Raw genomic sequence first — 18,695 nt, forward strand, 5'->3', positions numbered from 1 at the left:
ACGAATGTGGTGACAGCATAGGACGAATGGGGTGACGGCATAGGACGGTAAAAGATCTCGGTGGCAAGAAATTTTCACAATTTCTTCATAGGGGCCGACAGTCAGGATGACAATGGGAGAAAAGGCGAGTAATTCTTGCTTTATCATGACTGGGAGCCACTGACAGTAAGAAATTTTCACAATTTCTTCACAGGGGGTGATGGCCAAGACGACAGTGGGAGAAGAGGCAAGTAATTCTTGCTTTTTCACGATTGGGAGCCACTAATAGGCGTAATTATTACTCCAACGGCCATCTTTCCTTCCTCAAAAGCCACACCCGGTATGCTTATTTCAAAACTATGGTTTTCTTGGACAAAACCAAGGTTTTGCCTAAAACCTTGGTTTTTAAAAAAAAGTGGGTGGTTGGCCATTTGGATCCCTAAACTATGGTTTGGGGTCCAAAAGCGCTTTTGGAGAAATTGCCAAACACTCCCTTATCAGTCATATTAAAATAATATAATTCAATTAAAAATAACAAAATACATTGACATTAATAACAAAATACAAGAAAATATAATAATAGTTTGATTGTAACAATAACAAAATACAACAATATTGAGAATTTTAATCTTTACAATTAATCAATAACTAAAATTAATAATTATTGATGCTAAAATTATCATTAAAATTCATTTAAATCTACAGTGACTAAGATATTAGGAGTTGAGTGAGAAAAAATAGAATTAATAGCAACATAATTATTTAAACCCATTCTTCATCGGTTCACACAGATTTTTACCAGTTCATCCTGGTTTGACCAGTTCAACTCCTAACTGGTTTAATGCTTAGACCAAATCAGATCACCGGAAGATTCATTGATTTTGTGATTGGACCAGCCGATTTGGTCTATTTTTTTACTTTGCTTTTTAGTATAGAAAAGTTGAAAAATAACAAAAGAATTGAAAATCTATTCGTTGTTGTTCACTTGTTAATTGGAGTGATTTTTTTTGGATGAATCTCAAAAATATACCTTTAAATTTTAAAATTTCAAATCAGTTTTATTTATTAAACTTTAATAATAATTGATAATATTTAAAAATAAAAGACAGCATATTTTTATAGTCTTTTCTTGTTTGAAATTTTAAACTTTTGGAAGCATTTTTTTTTAAATTTTTTTCTTTTTTATTCTTTAGTAAAAATCAATATTCCTTTGACACCATCTAATATTCCTACGGTCAAAAGATCAACTCTTTTCCTATAATTTCATTCTTTAACGTAAGTATCCAACCCTAGTCTGTTAACTGTGCTTCCAGGCTTTAGCAACCTCTTCTTTTCGCAATGCAGTCTTTGCGCTCTTATTTTATTTTAGAGAGTTAAAAATATAAAATGCTTTTACATAAAATATTTTTATATAAATCAAGATAAAACTTCTTTTATATACTTACTTTATATACTTTAAAGTTATTAAAATTTTAGTTTGAAATCAAGTTATGATTTTAAGAGTTTAAATTTTTTAAACAATAAAACAAAATGTCTTGGGCTTTGTAAAAGGTGGAAAGTGGTACCGTAATTTAAAAATTTGTTTGGTCTCCTTTCCTTTTTTTTTTTTTTTTAAAAAAAACAGAGTCTTCCTTGCTTTATCAGGTATTCAGGGGCTACCTCACTATCACAGTTCGAAAGCTTACCTTGTGTCTCCGTCGCAAGTACCCTCCCTGCATTTTTCCCCTCTACCCCGAGGCTCTCTGCTTTCTCATGTCGTGATCCCCCTTGTGCCTCCCGTCCTTACCTCGCCACACCTCAGATTCAAAATTCAAAATCTTTCCCTCCAAAAAGAGAAAGTGATATAAATTAGTACCATGATGTGGCGGTGGGGAATAGGGATGCCGACTATGGCAGCTACGGAGAGGGAAGAGCGAGGAGCTTTACGGTTCTTCTTTTGATAGGAGTGAACTCATCTTCTCTACAATGCTGAAGAGATTTGTAATCTTCCCCCATTCTTTCCTTCGTTTCTGTTCTCTCTACCCTCTGTTTTCATTTTTGTAATGGCATCTTAAAAAAAAAAAATGTTCCAGCTGTTTCCTTTTTGTCCCCATTTTTCATTAGATTGGAGATGCCTCGGCTGAAATTGGAGAAGCAAAGGAAGGCTAAGCAAGATTATGAGAATTAAAGGGATGCCATTGAAGCTGTTCAAAACCGTATTGATGCAGCTAAAGCATAACCAAAGGTACCCCTTTCTTTCTCAACTCATCCTTCTCGACTACCCTAAATTGTTATTTTCCAATCGTTGATTTCACCTTTGTTTATTGTTCTTCAAATTGACTTTTGCGTTTGATCAAGTAAGGAAGAAATATCGGAGAAAGGAATGGCAGAAAGGTTAATCTTTTGATAATAGTAGGAGGACAACTACCGTCTTCAGTTCAAATCCTGGTGGAATCTTCATTCAAAGTTGCGATTTTCGTTCTGCTGCACTTTCTCAAACTCACATCTTTGCAGCTATAGCAGAGCCCTTCACTCCTCGATGTATTATTTTGAATGAAGACCAAGCTCATGTCTCTTATTTGAACAGGTATAATTGTTTTCTCATTACACCGTTAAAAAACATCTATTTGCATCTCTGTAATCGTAAAACGCTTACGTGAAGCGGCCCATGTAATGTATGAGCATCCACTTGGTTGATTTTTATCTCAGATGTAGAGATAATTTAATCTGCTATAGGGCATACCTATAGCTCCTTTATTGGGTTTTCACAAGAGCCCGTTTTTTGTTTTTTGATACATTTCAGAACAGCCATTTTGTTGAAGTGCTTAGTGCTATAGACTTCAACCTAATATTGAAAGAGGTTGAGGGGATCAAAACTTTTATGCGACACTGTTGTGCTAACTTCTTGGAGTTGTCATAATCTGCATGATACATGATAATTTATTAAATTGCATGTTTAAGGTACTTGCAATAGCCACATACATGTTTGTGTGTGTGTGTTTCTAGATTGAAGCAGCATCATTGTCCCCGCCATATTTTGAAGTTTAAAAGGTTTTTATTTTTGGCTCTAACAGATGATGATACGTGGTCTCCAAAATTTCAAGTTGATCATTAATTTCATGCATTTTTTATTCTTAGAATGAGGCATCATGAGAAATAGTAAAAACATTGATATAAGATTTGTTTGAATGTTGCAGCAAATTTCCACAGCATTGATGGATCTATATGTGTGCATGTTTCTTGATGCCATCAACATTGTGGGGTCATATTTGAGTTTTGTGCTTTTATTCAAGATGGGTCATATGAGCCTTTTGTATCATTCAGCTTTATGATTTCAATTGAAATTAACAAATCAATTCTAGCATATATGTCATGTTCATGAATAATGAACGCTGCATCAGATCAGAGAGATGACCCTGAGGTATTACGTTCCTGATGCAAGCCATCTACCAAAAAAGTGTCCTTTAAGCATTAGCTGAACGAAGAAGAGATGTTCAAGGTTTGATAGGAAGCAGTAAATATCACAAGTGGACACATAGGTTCAACATGTCGAGTGAAAAGAATTCAATGGAACAGTAAAAGAAATCAATTCAATGGAAAGCCTTGAAGTTGAAATTTTTGTCACTATATCAGAGCTTATTGCAACTTCTCAAAACCTGTCAACTGTTCTGCCTTTATCCACCTTTGCTATTCAATTCTTTGCTTGACAAGCTCTTATTGGAATTTGACTTTTCCAGCTAAACATGGCTACTAGAGTGTAGGCTTGGTTCCCTTTACTCCCTTATTTTGAAAACGTCAAGTTGTCACTAAAGGGACAGCACATGAGAATCAAATTAGAATGCCACTTCATTGTCTTATTGTTTTGCTTTGTTGTTTCAAATTTCCTGAAGCTCAATCCCGTTGATTTTGTCTTTTTGATTAAAAATGATGGATAAAGATATGAAATTGGAATTGAGGGAAGTATGAATTAATGCACCTTCGAAAAATTGGGTTGTCCTTGTTTAAGATGATCTGGTTGTTAATCATTCACTAAGTTAAAAGCATAACTTTAACCAACTGATTAAATCTAGCATCCTTGGTCAATGTTTTTCCTAGTATTCTAATTAACAATCATCAATTAATACTATTAAAGATGAGAGAATTACCATGAGGTCTTAAGAAAAAAATTTAATTATCAAAATGTCTTAACAACAAGTGACTAGCTTGAATTTATTGTCATTTCTTATTTTTGAACTTGTCATTGTATACTCTTTACTTGTCAATAAATTTTAGTTTATTAAATCCCTTTCTTGGGACCTAACTGTAATTCTCTCATTGAAGACCATTTAGTGTGTAATGAGGCTCAGATCAATACAATTTGATCTTTTATGCAGTAGACATTTAACTTGAGATATTGAACAAGCTCAGTATAGATAAAATTCATTCAAACTCTGAAAGAACAATACAACCGTAATGAACTTAAATAGGATATATATATATATATTTATATAAATCAGTCTCAAACTACACATTCCAATTTAAATCATAAAAGATCAATCCCAAACTAAGAAATACAACTGGTAATCTTAGTAAATTAACTCTATAACATCGGTCCTAATTCAGGAATTCAATTGCAGAGCTTAAAGAAAGGATTAAACTAAATAACTCCTCTAAATGTAGCTCTGGAACTCAAACCCATTCATCCATCTCCACTAGGCAATCAAGTCAGCCACGCATAGCTTCAGAGTTAACTCAAACGAACTGCAGCAGCCAAGCGGCCATGGAAGCTTATGGGAATTGACGAAAATGGAAGGAGAGGTGAGGTAAATGTCGAAAATAGATGAAGAATAGAGTGGGTGTGTGATAGAAGTGGTGAAACGATGAAGGCAGTAGTGAACAGAGACAAAGGCCAACGGTGATAATGGAAAGAGAGGAATCAACGATGATGGCTGGTGGAATGCTGACGGGGGTGATGAAAAGGGGACGAAATGATGAAGGGTGTTGTTTAGTGGAAGTGAGGATGGAATGGCGTCGGTGAGGGTTGGAGGGAATTAATATGGAGGCCGTGGATTCTTGAAGATGATGGTGAATCAATATATCAAATTAAGGAGAGAACCCCTGAGGAGAGGAAGTCTGGTGCTAAACCTTATGGATCTCCATCACCTTTTCTCAATTTTTTGGGGGGTCCTTTTGCTCTCCTTTTGCTTGGTTCTTCAGCAGAATTTTCTTGGACCTTTTACTTTCTGTTTTACTGTAATTTCACCCAAGTTTTTTGCAATCAAAATTTATTAAATGTAATACCAATATTCCACCAATCAGTTATTTAAAGATAAACACAAAAAGATCAAGTTTTTACCCTGTTAGCATTATTTTTATGAAATCACATTTAATTCAAATGAATCACAATAATGCATTTTGAGCCCAATAAACATGATAAAATCCCCAAATAAGATGTAAGATGCTATAATAAAATAAGGGCTTATCATGGTTCACGTGTTCTAAGTATATAAGTTCCATTCTCCTAACTAATCTTCATACTCGCATTTGTACTCACAATTGGTTGCACGGATTTACGTATAGAGGTAATTTATTAATTTATATACTACCTCTAATTCTTAACATAAAAAATAAATAATTAATTTGTGAATATTAAAAAAATTATTTAAGTTAATTATTTGTAATAAATAAGTGTTATTTTTTTTAAATACTCTTGTTATTCATGTGCATTATAATGAAAACCTATTAATATTTATAATTAGCATGGGGATTATTTTGAAAAATAAAAATAAAAATGAGGGACAAAATGGATTGGGTTTTATATTTTGAACCAAATTGAATCTTCAATAACTCCTATATTTAGGCCTACAAGTAGTATACTTTATTAGAGTTATTTATGCTTTTAATTGCACAAACAACAAACATAATAACTGTGCTATTTGTCTATAATTTTGGTATATTATTTGTTGCAGATAATATATGTGATATTGATTATGAAGAAGAAATCATTAATATTTTTAGTGTTATAGAGGAACTTATTAACAGTGAAACACAATCAAATGTCCTTGAAATTGATGATAGTGTTGATGAAGTTCAAAATGATCAGAATGTTGATGTGGCTGAATGTTGACTTTGTGTTTATGTTTATTGTCTTTCACCTAGTGTTTTTGTCTGCTAACTCTTGGATGTTTAGATATATGTGTATGTGATGTTATATTTAACTGTTGGATGTTTAGATATATGTGTATGTGATGTTATATATGTATATATATATCACCTAAAGAAGTTAAGTTCATCATACTCCTTTTAGTCTTTTTTAGAAGAGTCTCATAACTAAATTACACAGGTTAAGAAAACAGTTAAAATTAGTTAAAAGTAATAAATAGATAAAAAATGAATTTTCTTTTCTAAGGACGCCCTTATTTATAAGAGGCAAGTAAGAGAGAGAAAATATGAAAGAGAATGTAGTAAACCTTTTAATTAATGTAATATACTCTTCTACTCTTATTTATAAGCCACTTTTAACATATTTCATACAAACGAAGGAAAAAACTTTAAATTTCATTAACTCTCATGTAAAATTCAACAACTTTTCAACTTTATCCCTATTTAATATACATTATATCTCCTGTAAACAAAGTCAACACGATAATAAATGAAGGGTGAAATTGTACATTTATACAAAAAATGTTTCTTAGTGCCTATAAATAGGATCAAAAAATGTCCTCTCTTTATCCTATAAATAAGACCAAAGGAATATAAAATTAATTAGGGACAAAAATAGTAAAAATACATTAAATGTTCAAATAATCACAAGTAGGACCTTATAAAAATGACCAAGACAATTCAAATTTTAGATTCTTATAAAAAGAATTGGAGAGAGTAGCACATATAGCAAGAGGCTTGACACTAACAAAGACGACAATGGTTAAAATCTTGGGGGAGGAAGTTGTGAAGCCTCTTGTCATGTGAGTTGTGATGAATTTGTATTGAAATTATCACTGAAAGTTTTTGCCCCCCTTGTAATGATGCCTCTTTTTATTATATATAAAATGGATTCTTAACTTCACTAAAAAAAAAAAGGATTCTTAACATTATGATAAATTTTAGTTAAAGCCCTTAGGAATAAAAAATCACTAGTGTGACAATATTTTATCGCTAACATGACAATGATATTTTGTAATGCTATCTTTAATCTTTAATATAAGAACTATATAATTAATTTAAAAATATTAAAAAATAATTAATTTAATTATTTGGAATAAATATATGTTGACTTTCCTCGACTAACATCTCTAATCATATACATTGAAAATAACCCCCAGCAGGAACCTCTTGAATATGTAATATGAATATGAATACTTGGAGGGAAAATTATAAATTTGAGGGACAAAGTCAATTGAAATGTTATATTTAAAACCAAATCTAATAATCAAATAACTTTTATATTAAGAACATGATACAGAAATTAATGAGAACTTTCTTTGAAATTAACCATAACTTAAAGGATTGATTTCTTAATAAAAAGTATAGCAATCTACCAATCTTGACTCAAGTTGATCACAAATCTAACTAGTAAAAACTACTTGATCTTCAAGTGTTCATTATTGTTAACCAATCTTTACACATACATACAGGATGCTCCTATGGTCCTATCTATAATATTAAATTATGAATATATCATTTTGTCTTTCATTTCTTATAGTATAGATAATTATTTTTTTTTAAAAGATGTATATATTAAATAGAAGTAAAGTTTGAAAGTTGTTATATTTTAATAGAGAGTTAATACAGTTTAAAGTTTTTTTTAATTTGTAGAAACATAATAAAAGTGCCTTATAAATATGATCAAAGGAGTACATTATATGAAAATTGGGACAAATACAAAATTTGCAAAATCAACTGTATTAGTTATGCCATCTAATTATGCAACTTGATGCTGTAAATGTCATAAATTGATGTTAATACTACTAGAAAAATGCCTTTTTACACCAACTAATATACGTCAATTATTGCACTAATGGTGTAATAAATGAGGTGTTGGCATTTTTGTAAATAACAATACAATATTTATACAAGTTATTATCACAATCGGTGTTATTATTACCTTTTACATCAAATATTAACCCAACCAGTACAAGGGTACTTAAATGACATTGATAATTGTAAACAATAGGGATTACTAATCGTTACATCAGCCTATCTCTAACCTTTTCATTTACCTCAAAGTAATCTAAACTCGAACAGTCACTAGCCATATCCTATCATCGTCTATTTAAGCTCGAAACCTAATTGTTCTTCTTATTCTCCATCATTTTTGTCTACTATTGTCAGCAGCCCCACAATGGTGAAACGACAGAAAATCATCCTAACCAATCCTCCATCTTTCCCTCCTCCCCCTCTCCACTACCCTTCCTCACTGCCCCCACCTCCCCCTCCTCGTCCTCCTCTTCTCAACCAGCTACTTCAAAGAGTAGTGGTAATTAATCACGGCCTCCACCATATAGTGTCTTATTTCTATGCTCTTAACAGCAAGGTTAACCTCTAACTCGATCATAGGCACATTGGGTATGATGACATGGATGACCTTGTTGCCACCTTCTTCTTATTGTCTGATGAAGAAGCTTCCTCATCCTCTAACTATTAGTTTTTTTTATTGTAAAAATGTAGTCTTTATTTTAAAAACTATTTTGCAAAAGCGGCCTCCATACCCGCACCAAATATAAATAAATATATATGATATTTTGTGATGATCATCTACTCTTGTATTTGTTCCTTTTAATGCATTTTTTTGTTCTCGATCTTTAACAATGAACCTTAAAACTAGTAAAAATTTCATCTTTTTTTTTTTTGCCAGTTTGAAGAAAGAGAAGAACTGCTAATTAGTTACTTTTCTGGGAGTCTTTATGTCGAGCTTTGTCAAGTTCGAGGTAACATTTTAAATTTACATTGGTTATCTTGTGTTCCATGTAAAATGAGTCTTGAACACTAGTTTCCAAGTCAACTGGTGTTCACTCTTTGCCCTAGCAATGAATAAGTCCCTCCTGCCTTTAGCTTGTGGTCTCATCAAAATACTAAGAGGCACGCTCTCAAAAAGAAAGATGGAGATGGCATAGGGTGCTCAAGCTGTCTTCTGTTGCTCGGTATTATCATCACCATTAGTCAATACCCAAAAAAAAGGTAATTTATAGCAGTTAAAAAGTGATTTGTAGCGGTTTTAACCGCTACAAGTGACAATTATAGCGGCTATGAAAATAGCTACAAAAACCACCAATGCAAACGGTTTTGTAGTGGTTTTTATGAATTGCTGCTCAAGATAGACAACCGCTACAGACCGCTAGTAATGACACGATGAATGAGACAACTTTTTGGCAATTTGTAGTAGTAAAAAAACTACTATAAAGTCAAGTACGAAGGCAGGAGATGAAATTTGAAAATTTGTCATGGTTCAATGAACTGCTACTAATGATGGGTATAAATTTTCGTCTAGCGAGAACCAAAAAATTTAATTTGACGACAAAATTTGTAGTGGTTATTGAGGAAATTTTCAAAAAATGGCGTTAGTTAGCAACAATTTTGTAGCGATTGGTGGTAAAATATTATTAAATTTTGTTCATTGTAGCGGTTTTCAAACCGCTACAAATGTTACTTTGAAATTAAAAAAAAAAAAAGAAATTTGTTATTAGATTCGCAATTAATTAAAATTTAAAGATAAAATATAGTAAATTAAGTATTATTTACATATATAATTTTGCAATTAAATTTGTTTTCAGATTTGTAATTAAATTTTATTAAATTTTTTTATATAAGAAAATTGTACTAACATTTTAAATATTAAATAAAGATTACTTATTAGAAGATCTACCATGTTATAATTATCAAAGTTAAAAAAGTTTTTGAAATGTTATTTATGTAGATAAGAAATAAATTAAAAAGAGTAGAAGATAGAAGTAAATAAGTCCTACATGAAAAAATGGAAAAAAATATTAGCAAATATAAATTAAATAATGTGAGAAAATAAAAATAAATTAACAACTGACAAAACTTACAATTTGATAAAATTGTAACAGAGGAGAGGGGAAATGAGTAACAGAGGAGAGGAGGAGAGAAGGAGAGGAGGAGGAGGTGTGAAAAACGAGAGGGAGGGTGAGGGTATTTATAGAGGGCAAGTGACATTTGTAGCAGTTTAAGTCATTTTGTAGCAGTTATAACTTGTAACGGTTTATTTACACTTTGTAGTGGTTAAGAACAGCTATAAATATTGAAATTTTGTATAAAAAAAAATACCAGTTTTAAAAAAATGGTTTGGAATGAACTGTTAAAAATTTAGTCTTCATTACCTTGCCTAAAAAGAGATATATAAAGTCAAATAATAAGAAAGAATTATAACACATTAAAATTAAAACATCTATTGTTAATTAATGTAACAAAAATGAACGAAAATTATATGTAAAAAAGAAATACCTAACAATTGGTAATTTGTTATCTCATTCGGAGAAGAAATTTTCAAAATTCGTTAGTTGGAAGGGTTCACTGTCATAAGTGATGTCATCACCATCATCATCCATGTCATAAAGATCTTACAGCTTGAGGTGAACCACTATACTTTAATCTTTATGTTTCTCGTCCTCAACATAATAAACCTGGTGTGCTTGAGAGGCAAGAATGCATGGCTTATAATTTTCAGATTCTCCCATATGAATGAGCTTGGAGAAATTAACAGATGTGATGCCCAATTTGTCAATAGTGAGTCCACATGAAGTTGTCGTATTTGCCCAGCAACACTTGAACAGAGTGATAGTGAAAAGTCCTTGATAATCTAACTCAACAATATCAATCAGCTTGCCATAGTAAGGAATGTAACAACGGTTATCTCTAACCTATTACTAACATTTTTACTATCCAAAATTTAATAATATTAACCATGGTAGAAAAGAATCTTGGTATAATTTTTGAAAAGACTACCATGGTTATAAAAAGAAATTTGATTAGTTAGAAATGTTAACCATACCTAATAGTATTTTACAACAATTGGGTCATGGACTTTACGAAGTCCAGAACATCACTTTTAACTCTAAACCCATAACATGATATTTCTTAATAAAAGTCTTTCAAACCAACAGTGATTAACTATTTTTGAAAGTCAGTGTGGATCCACAACTTACCAACACAAGCAACCCAGTATCAAAAGTAACTAAGATCATCAGTTTTAGACAAATTAGAGTACATAAAAAGAGCTATATGTGGCAATATACAATATTCATCACACAGTAAAAAGGAGGCTATACAAGATAAACTTGATAGCTAAGCCTCTGACGCCTTCCCTGACGGACCAGCCCTAGAGCTATTACCTGAAAATGTTAAACCACCTGGTGAGACAAAAGCCTCAGTAAACAACAATCCTACTCATCAAGCATAAAAGTAAGTGCTTGAGAGGTGTCAAGTGGAACAGTTACAAAGATCATAACATTCACAATTGTCAAATGGTTATATATATATATATATATATATAGACACACACACACACACAAACAAATCCAAAATACAATATCTCACTCTTTAGACCTTAACAAGGTGGGTGGTCTTGTTCCACAATTATTTGCCCTTAGCATCTAAAATCTACTGTGGTTTCACTTGATACGTCAAATTTTTTCACAGCTCCACCTCTACGGTCTGAATAATATAAGATGGATCCATATGATACTTCTTTAACGGTGACACGTGGAACATGTCGTGTAAACTAGATAGATATGGTAGCAGTGCAATCTGATATACAACATGTAATGTCCCCAAGTTCCAGAGTGCAACCGTAGCCACCCCAGGGTGTTGCTCGTAGATATTGTCCGTTTGGGTGCAGCCGTAGCCACCTCACAGTTTTGTTTCCATGGATGCAGTCATAGCTACCCAGAAAACGTATCTACGAGGGAGAGGTATTCACAACTTTTTAAGGCATGCTTCGTTCTCTTCGCCATTCAATATGGGACTTCACACAACAGGTCCAATCTGCTCCAAAATCTCATAAGGATTCATGAATTAGGGTGTAAGCTTTTTGCCTTTGATGGATCTATTGACACCTATGATAGGAAAAACCCTTAGAAAGACATGATCACCCATTTTAAACTCTAAAAGTCTTCTCTAATGATCCGCATAACTCTTCTGTTGACTTTGGGCCATCAACAACTTCTACTTGCTAAACTCAATCTTTCTGGTGGTGATGTCCAATAAATTTGGACCGATAACTGTCCTTTCACTTAATTTAGTCCAACAAAGTAGAGACATATACTTGTTCTTGTATAAAGCCTCTTTCAAAAATGGTCTTCTTAATCTTATCATCATTCTGCAAAATTTCTTTTTGTATTTTTAGATTTCTTCTTCTCTAATGTTATAGTCTGGCACATCCCCATTTTCTAATGCCTCTTGAATACTTAATAATTGGTCATCTTTTATTTGTACTACCTTCGACTCCCTGAAGAATTTAGAGTCAACCAAAATTGACTGTAGAGTAGCTAATGTCTTAGGCACTACCTAGAGATCTTTCAATTTTCCCAAATATGAATACTCCTTCAAGCTCATATAGATCACATGCATTGTCTTCCTACTCAATGCATCAGCGATTGGGTGAGTGATACTTAAGTTTAAAGTCGTAGTCTTTAAGGAATTCCATCTATCTACATTGTCGATATTCAACTTTTTTGTCTATTTGATACTTTAAACTTTTATGATCACTACAGGTCTTAAATTGGGTACCATAAGGATAGTATTTCTAAATCTTTAAGAAAAACACTATTAATACAAGCTCAAGCCCTCATATCTCACAATCCACAATAACTCCAAATATTTAACTATCAATCCTATTTCAAGTCCTTAATCAAAGGGTATAATAATTATTTTCTCTACTTAAATAGCCCATTAAATCCATTAGTCAACCTTAATAATAATCATTCATAACAATCCCCAATTTATATTTAGAACTATTAACTTCGAGCATACCAAATCCTAAAATATTTGGTCAAACAAACATAAATTAATCCTTAAACTTTATTTCAAAATATCATATTGCCAATTTCCAATAAAGACTTTCTTCTAACAACAAACCATAACTCCAAATCACCAAAAACCTAAATCACAACAAAACTAAATTGACTAAATATTTTTATACAAGCCAGGTAACTACTTTAAATCCATTAAAATTTTCATATTCCAAGACTACTCTAAATGTTAAAAGATATAACCTCAAATCATCATTCGTAATATCGCTAATCCTCAAATAATCATTTTCATTATCACTAATCCTTGAATAACCTTAATCAAGAGTCATAACCCTTAATTTTCACACAAATCTAAAATTTAAAACACTACTATGTTCATTATAATTGAACCTTATGATACTACAGTAATCAATACCTAACCTCAAACTATTATCTTTCTTCTTCACAACAACTCCTATGAACCACATGGAAAGACCAGAGGTATGATAAACACTTTTTTTTTTTAAAAAAAAAAGGTAGATCCTCAATCTCTTTTTCCAACTTTTCCAACTTGGATGGTGACATTTCATAGAGAGCTTTTCAATATGCCCTATTCCTTCACCTAACTCAATAGAGGACTCCACCTCATGTCTTAGGAGTACACTTAGCATTTCATCTACAATTACATCTATAAATCTATCTAAAATATCCATTTGGTCACTTTTCGAATCACGACTGTCAATACACAATTGTATGTTATAGTCCTCCTTTCTTACTAATAGTACTAGTGAATCCTGTGATTTAACACTTAGTTGAATGAATTTCTTCACCTTTATCTATTCAATAATAATCCCATTGTCTCTACTAACAGAGAAGAATGTCATACGTGTTGGCAAATTCCTTAAATACACTTACAGTTATTCACTTGAGTAGGCAACCAGGGTGTGAAACCTATAACAACCTCAATAGACATAGTATAAAAGGAAATCACAAATCTCTTACACTTGAGGATGACATCATTAGCTAACAACTAATCCATGCCCATAATCACACTGATGCCCTTAAGCGGCAAACAGAACAAATCAATCACACATAAATTAAACTTTTAGTACACTCAACAGATAAAAAGGAATACCTAGCACCCGAATCACCAAGATAATGATATCATGTCTTTGGAGTGAGTTATACCTTTAATCAGATTAGGGGATTCCTCGACCTCCTCTTGTGTCATCCTAAAGACATGTCCTGAAATAGTAGAATGATTATTCTGAGGAATCTACCTAGCCTCTAGGCAGTTACGGACAATGTGCCCTAACTTGTGGCATCAATAACACTCTCAGCATTGCCCTGAATGCATTTTTCCACAATTCTGGTAGGGTCCACTAACACTAGAATGGGACGTAGAAAAATAATGATAGGGGTTCTGACTTCTCCCAGCGTAGCACTTCTTAAGCTGCTTCCTTTGAAAGCAACCTTGTTGTGCAGATTGTTTCAAGCTCTTATGGCTCTTCTGAGTCTGCTTCCTCTGTAAGTAACCCCATCGTGCAGATTCTTTTTTGCTCTCACTACTATTCCTCTGTGAGCTTCTTGAGTTCTGATTTACCCTCTTACCAACTCCTCTAGTAGGCCCCATATGAGCAGAGCATTATCCCTGAGCATCTCTCCACTCAGTCTTTTTGGTACTTACTCCATCATGACTAGTCCACCTCCCCGAGTTTTCAACACTCACAACCTCTTGTCCATTTTTATTAGGGCTTCCATTATTGCTGTTTGCATCCTCTTCTTTCTTCCTAGCCTTGTCTTCTTCAAATTTTCTTCTCCATTTGTCCTCTCCGATAGTCCTCATCTCTTTTATTTGAGTCAAAGGAGTCTCTCCTCTTTGGTGTTGAGATTGTTCAAGTGAAGGTGATGCCCGATTTTTAGTATGATCAATCCTTTCAGACCTTACCATCTGTCCTCACCTAAGAATACAAGCCACCATAAAAGATAAGCACTACAACACAAAACAAAGAACTACAGCTAATAAGGAAAGATATGTGTGAACCTTGTTTATTGCCACTACATGTAATGTAACACAGATTACAAAATCTTCAGCTTTGATTTCAAAATTGTAACAACGGTTATCTCCAACCTGTTACTAACCTTTTTACTATCCAAAATTTAATAATATTAATTATGGTAGAAAAGAATCTTGGTATAATTTTTGAAAAGGCTACCATGATTATAAAAAGAAATTTGATTCATTAAAAATGTTAACCATACCTAATAGTATTTTATAATAATTGGGTTATTGACTTTACAAAGTCCAGAACATCGCCTTTGACTCTAAACCCATAACATGATATTTCTTAATAAAATTCTTCCAAACAAACAGTGATTAACTATTTTCAAAAGTCATTATGGATCCACAACTCCCTAACACAAGCAACCCAGCATCAAAAGTAACTAAGGTCATCAGTCTTAGACAAATTAGAGTACACAAAATCACTCACAAATATCATACAAGCATACATAATAAGTGAAAAGTGGTTACTTTTCACCAAGGCTATAAAAAGGATTACGATAAAGTCAACCCCATGTTCAAACCAATAATCCAATAATTAATCTACACAACTAATAGAACCATAAATTAATATATGTTAATTAATTGCATATATATATAGTTAAATTTCTAATTTAATTTTGATTCTAAATTCTCAGACTCTCATAACCCAAAATTAAGCATTTTTAGAAATAACTTATAATTCTCTAACAACCCAAATTATTTATTTACATCCTCCGAATTATTTAATCTAATAAAATTTTTTCTAAAATTTCTAAATATGAACTTATTATATTTTAAACTGTAAAAATCCCATTTAAAATTTAAACCTCAAAATCAAACCATCAAAAATTTAGTAGTAACTTAAATATTTAGAGATACATAATCTACTTAAAATTCTAATAGTATAGCTATCAAATTTCTTTTTCTTCACAAATAATAAATTCTTTTAGTTAAAATAATTATTTTAAAACCTCCAGTCACTTGATAAAATAAAACTAAACCGATTAAAAATTCAATAATATGTTAAACAACTCAAATAAATTATTTAACTTAATTTTGATTGGTATAAGTATGATATATTTCGTAAATAATAGATTTTTTTAACTAAATAAATTAATTTAAATACTAAAAACTAATAAATGGGCAAATCTAAACCGATAAAAAATGATCTACTATAATAGATTTACAATACTATGGTTAACACTCATCAAAACTCAAAACTTATCCCATATATAAGTTTCAAAATTTTCTCTAATGACTATAATAATACTGCCATTAGGAAGCTTAAAATATATAGGAAATATTTATGAAGAAAGTTTGATAAAAAGAAGTAATTTTATGTACCTAAATTATCTCCAAAACTTGTCTTCTCCCTTACAATGACCGCATCTATGTCTTTCTCTTCCTCTCGCTCTCTCTTTCTTTCTTTCCTTCTTTGCCTCTCGCGCCCTCATCTTCTGCCTCCTACTTCCTCTTTTATTTTCCATTTTCCAACCACCCTCTTCCATTTTTTCTTCACTCAACAAATGACCCTTCCTCAAATGACCCATGCCAGCCCCTACAAGATCTCAGTCCAATAGAAAATAGAATCCCTTTCCCTTTAGCTTTGGGTATGAGAAAAGCTAGTCCTCAAGCCCCTCCGCAGTACCTCAAATTTCTTTCTTCCCCAAGTCAATGCCCCATCTTTCCACTAAATTCGGTGGAAAGATGACATGATCCCCTTTTCTTTAATTAAAATATTATTATTTTATATTACATATATTTTTTACTTTCTCTTCTTTTTTTCTTTTAAATCCTAAAATAAAATTTAGGATATTACAAGGAATGCCTCCAAATCACATGTCACTGTCACTGGTACTAGCATAACTCCTCATTCCAAACATGCCAAAATCTTTAGAGTTTTGTGTGAGTAAACCTTGATCACATGCTACTATACGAAACTTGAAACTATTCACATTATATGCAGTAAACATCCTGGCATCATCAAACAGACCATATGCAAGACTTTGGAGTTCAGCTATGTGGGGATTGTTGTCATTACATATTTAGCATGTAAACCAACTCGAAAATTTTCTGTGGACTCTCTTGTCAACCTTAACAAATGTTTTTAAACGAACCCGTAGTTGTCGCCTGACACATCTTCTAAATTCCCTATGGTGTTATTTGTTAGAGAAGGTAAGGATGAAAAAAATTTAAATATAAGAAAGAAAATCAATGTACAACTTACTAGATAAAAGATTCAACTTGAGTACAATTTATCAAGACATGTCTGTGTGCTTGTAACTTCTTAGTAGGAGTCAGTTTGAAGTATTCAAATGCTCTAACTGGTTTCCCAACAGGAGGGAAGAAGTTGCTTGAATTGGAAGGCCTCGGTGGAGAATCGTCAATGTGTGGGAGGTGATTGAAAGATATCTCGATGTTGTCAAAGTATTTAGAACAGAAAGTCAGGACCTCATCTCTAGCATAACCTTTTGCTATTGTTCCCTCTGGCCACGCCTTATTCCTGACATAGGATTTTAATTTTCCTAAATATTTGCATGTTTAATTAATTAATAATTGTCTATAATTGAGATTAAAATGGGGAGAATGGAAATAGATAATACAATGCACCTTGTAATAGGGTACATCCATTGATATTGAATTGGGCCAGCAAGTTTTACTTCTTGAACAAGATGGACTGTAAGATGAACCATAACAGTGGATAAGGATGAAGGAAATATCATCTCCAAATTACAAAGCGTCAAAATTATTTTATTCTGCGGTTGATCTATCTCCCCAGGTATCAAAACCTTCGCACATAACTTTTTAAAAAAGAAACACAACTCCACCAAAATCATAGAGACATCAGGAGGGAGTATGTTTCTAAGTGTCAAAGGAAGTAATTGTTGCATCAAAACATGCGAGCCATGACTCTTCAACCCAGTAACCTTTCGAGCCTGCAGATCAATACACCTTGAGACATTGCTGGAATATCCATGAGGGATTTTTATTTTCTTTAATGTTAACAGGAAGATATCCTTGTTTTGCTTCGTCAATGTGAATTTAGCTGGTTGAAACTTTTCTTTATCATCAGGCCAAGCATCTGGACGAATTCTAAGGGCCCTTAAATCTTTCCTAGCAGAGAGGTGGTCTTTCGACTTTCCAGGTTCATTGAGCAACATGTATAGCACATTATCACACATATGCTTTTTGATGTGCATGACATCAAAACTGTGACGACTCAAATTAAATTTCCAATAAAGAAGGGTAAAGAAGATACTTCTTTTCTACCATTGTATTAGCTGACCATCAGATGTGCCATGAGAACGTTGTCTGGCTACCGTGGAAAGTTAGATTTCCACGGCGGTTACAAAAAAAAAACCGCCGTGGAAATTTAACTTTCCATGGCGGTTTTTTGTTAACCGCCATGAAAAATGTTTTTAACGGTGGTTATACATATAACCACCGTTAACATTTTTTTTTCTTAAATTCTGCTCAGTTTTCATTTTCACCACTCTGCAGTTTACAGTTCCAAATAAATGTAGGCAGTGCAGAATACGCAGAACAAGATCAATTAGCTAGTTAATATATATACAACATTGAAATTTCTTTTACATAAAGCGAAAATAGAGAAACCGGCCAATAGAACTAAGGGGTTAAGACCAAAGAACACGTATAGTCTAGGACCAGCAATTCTGAAAAAGAAGTAACTACTTCTCTGTACAATAGAAATTATGAACATGTATAAGAGGGAACCAAGAGAAAACATC

The 18,695-nt window shown here is 32.5% G+C and overlaps 1 long non-coding RNA gene across 1 annotated transcript; it reads left to right on the forward strand.

Moving 5' to 3' along the window:
* The first annotated feature begins 2,087 nt into the window (after positions 1 to 2,087).
* Positions 2,088 to 3,211, forward strand: LOC114748095 (uncharacterized). The gene is made up of 3 exons (XR_003740431.1): positions 2,088 to 2,203; positions 2,317 to 2,545; positions 3,156 to 3,211. It is a non-coding gene; the product is annotated as an uncharacterized LOC114748095 (long non-coding RNA).
* The last annotated feature ends 15,484 nt before the right edge of the window (positions 3,212 to 18,695 follow it).

The sequence above is a fragment of the Neltuma alba genome, unplaced genomic scaffold (genome assembly GCF_004799145.2).
Source record: "Neltuma alba isolate B1F8T4 unplaced genomic scaffold, ASM479914v2 tig00005608_pilon, whole genome shotgun sequence".
Lineage (NCBI taxonomy): Eukaryota > Viridiplantae > Streptophyta > Magnoliopsida > Fabales > Fabaceae > Neltuma > Neltuma alba.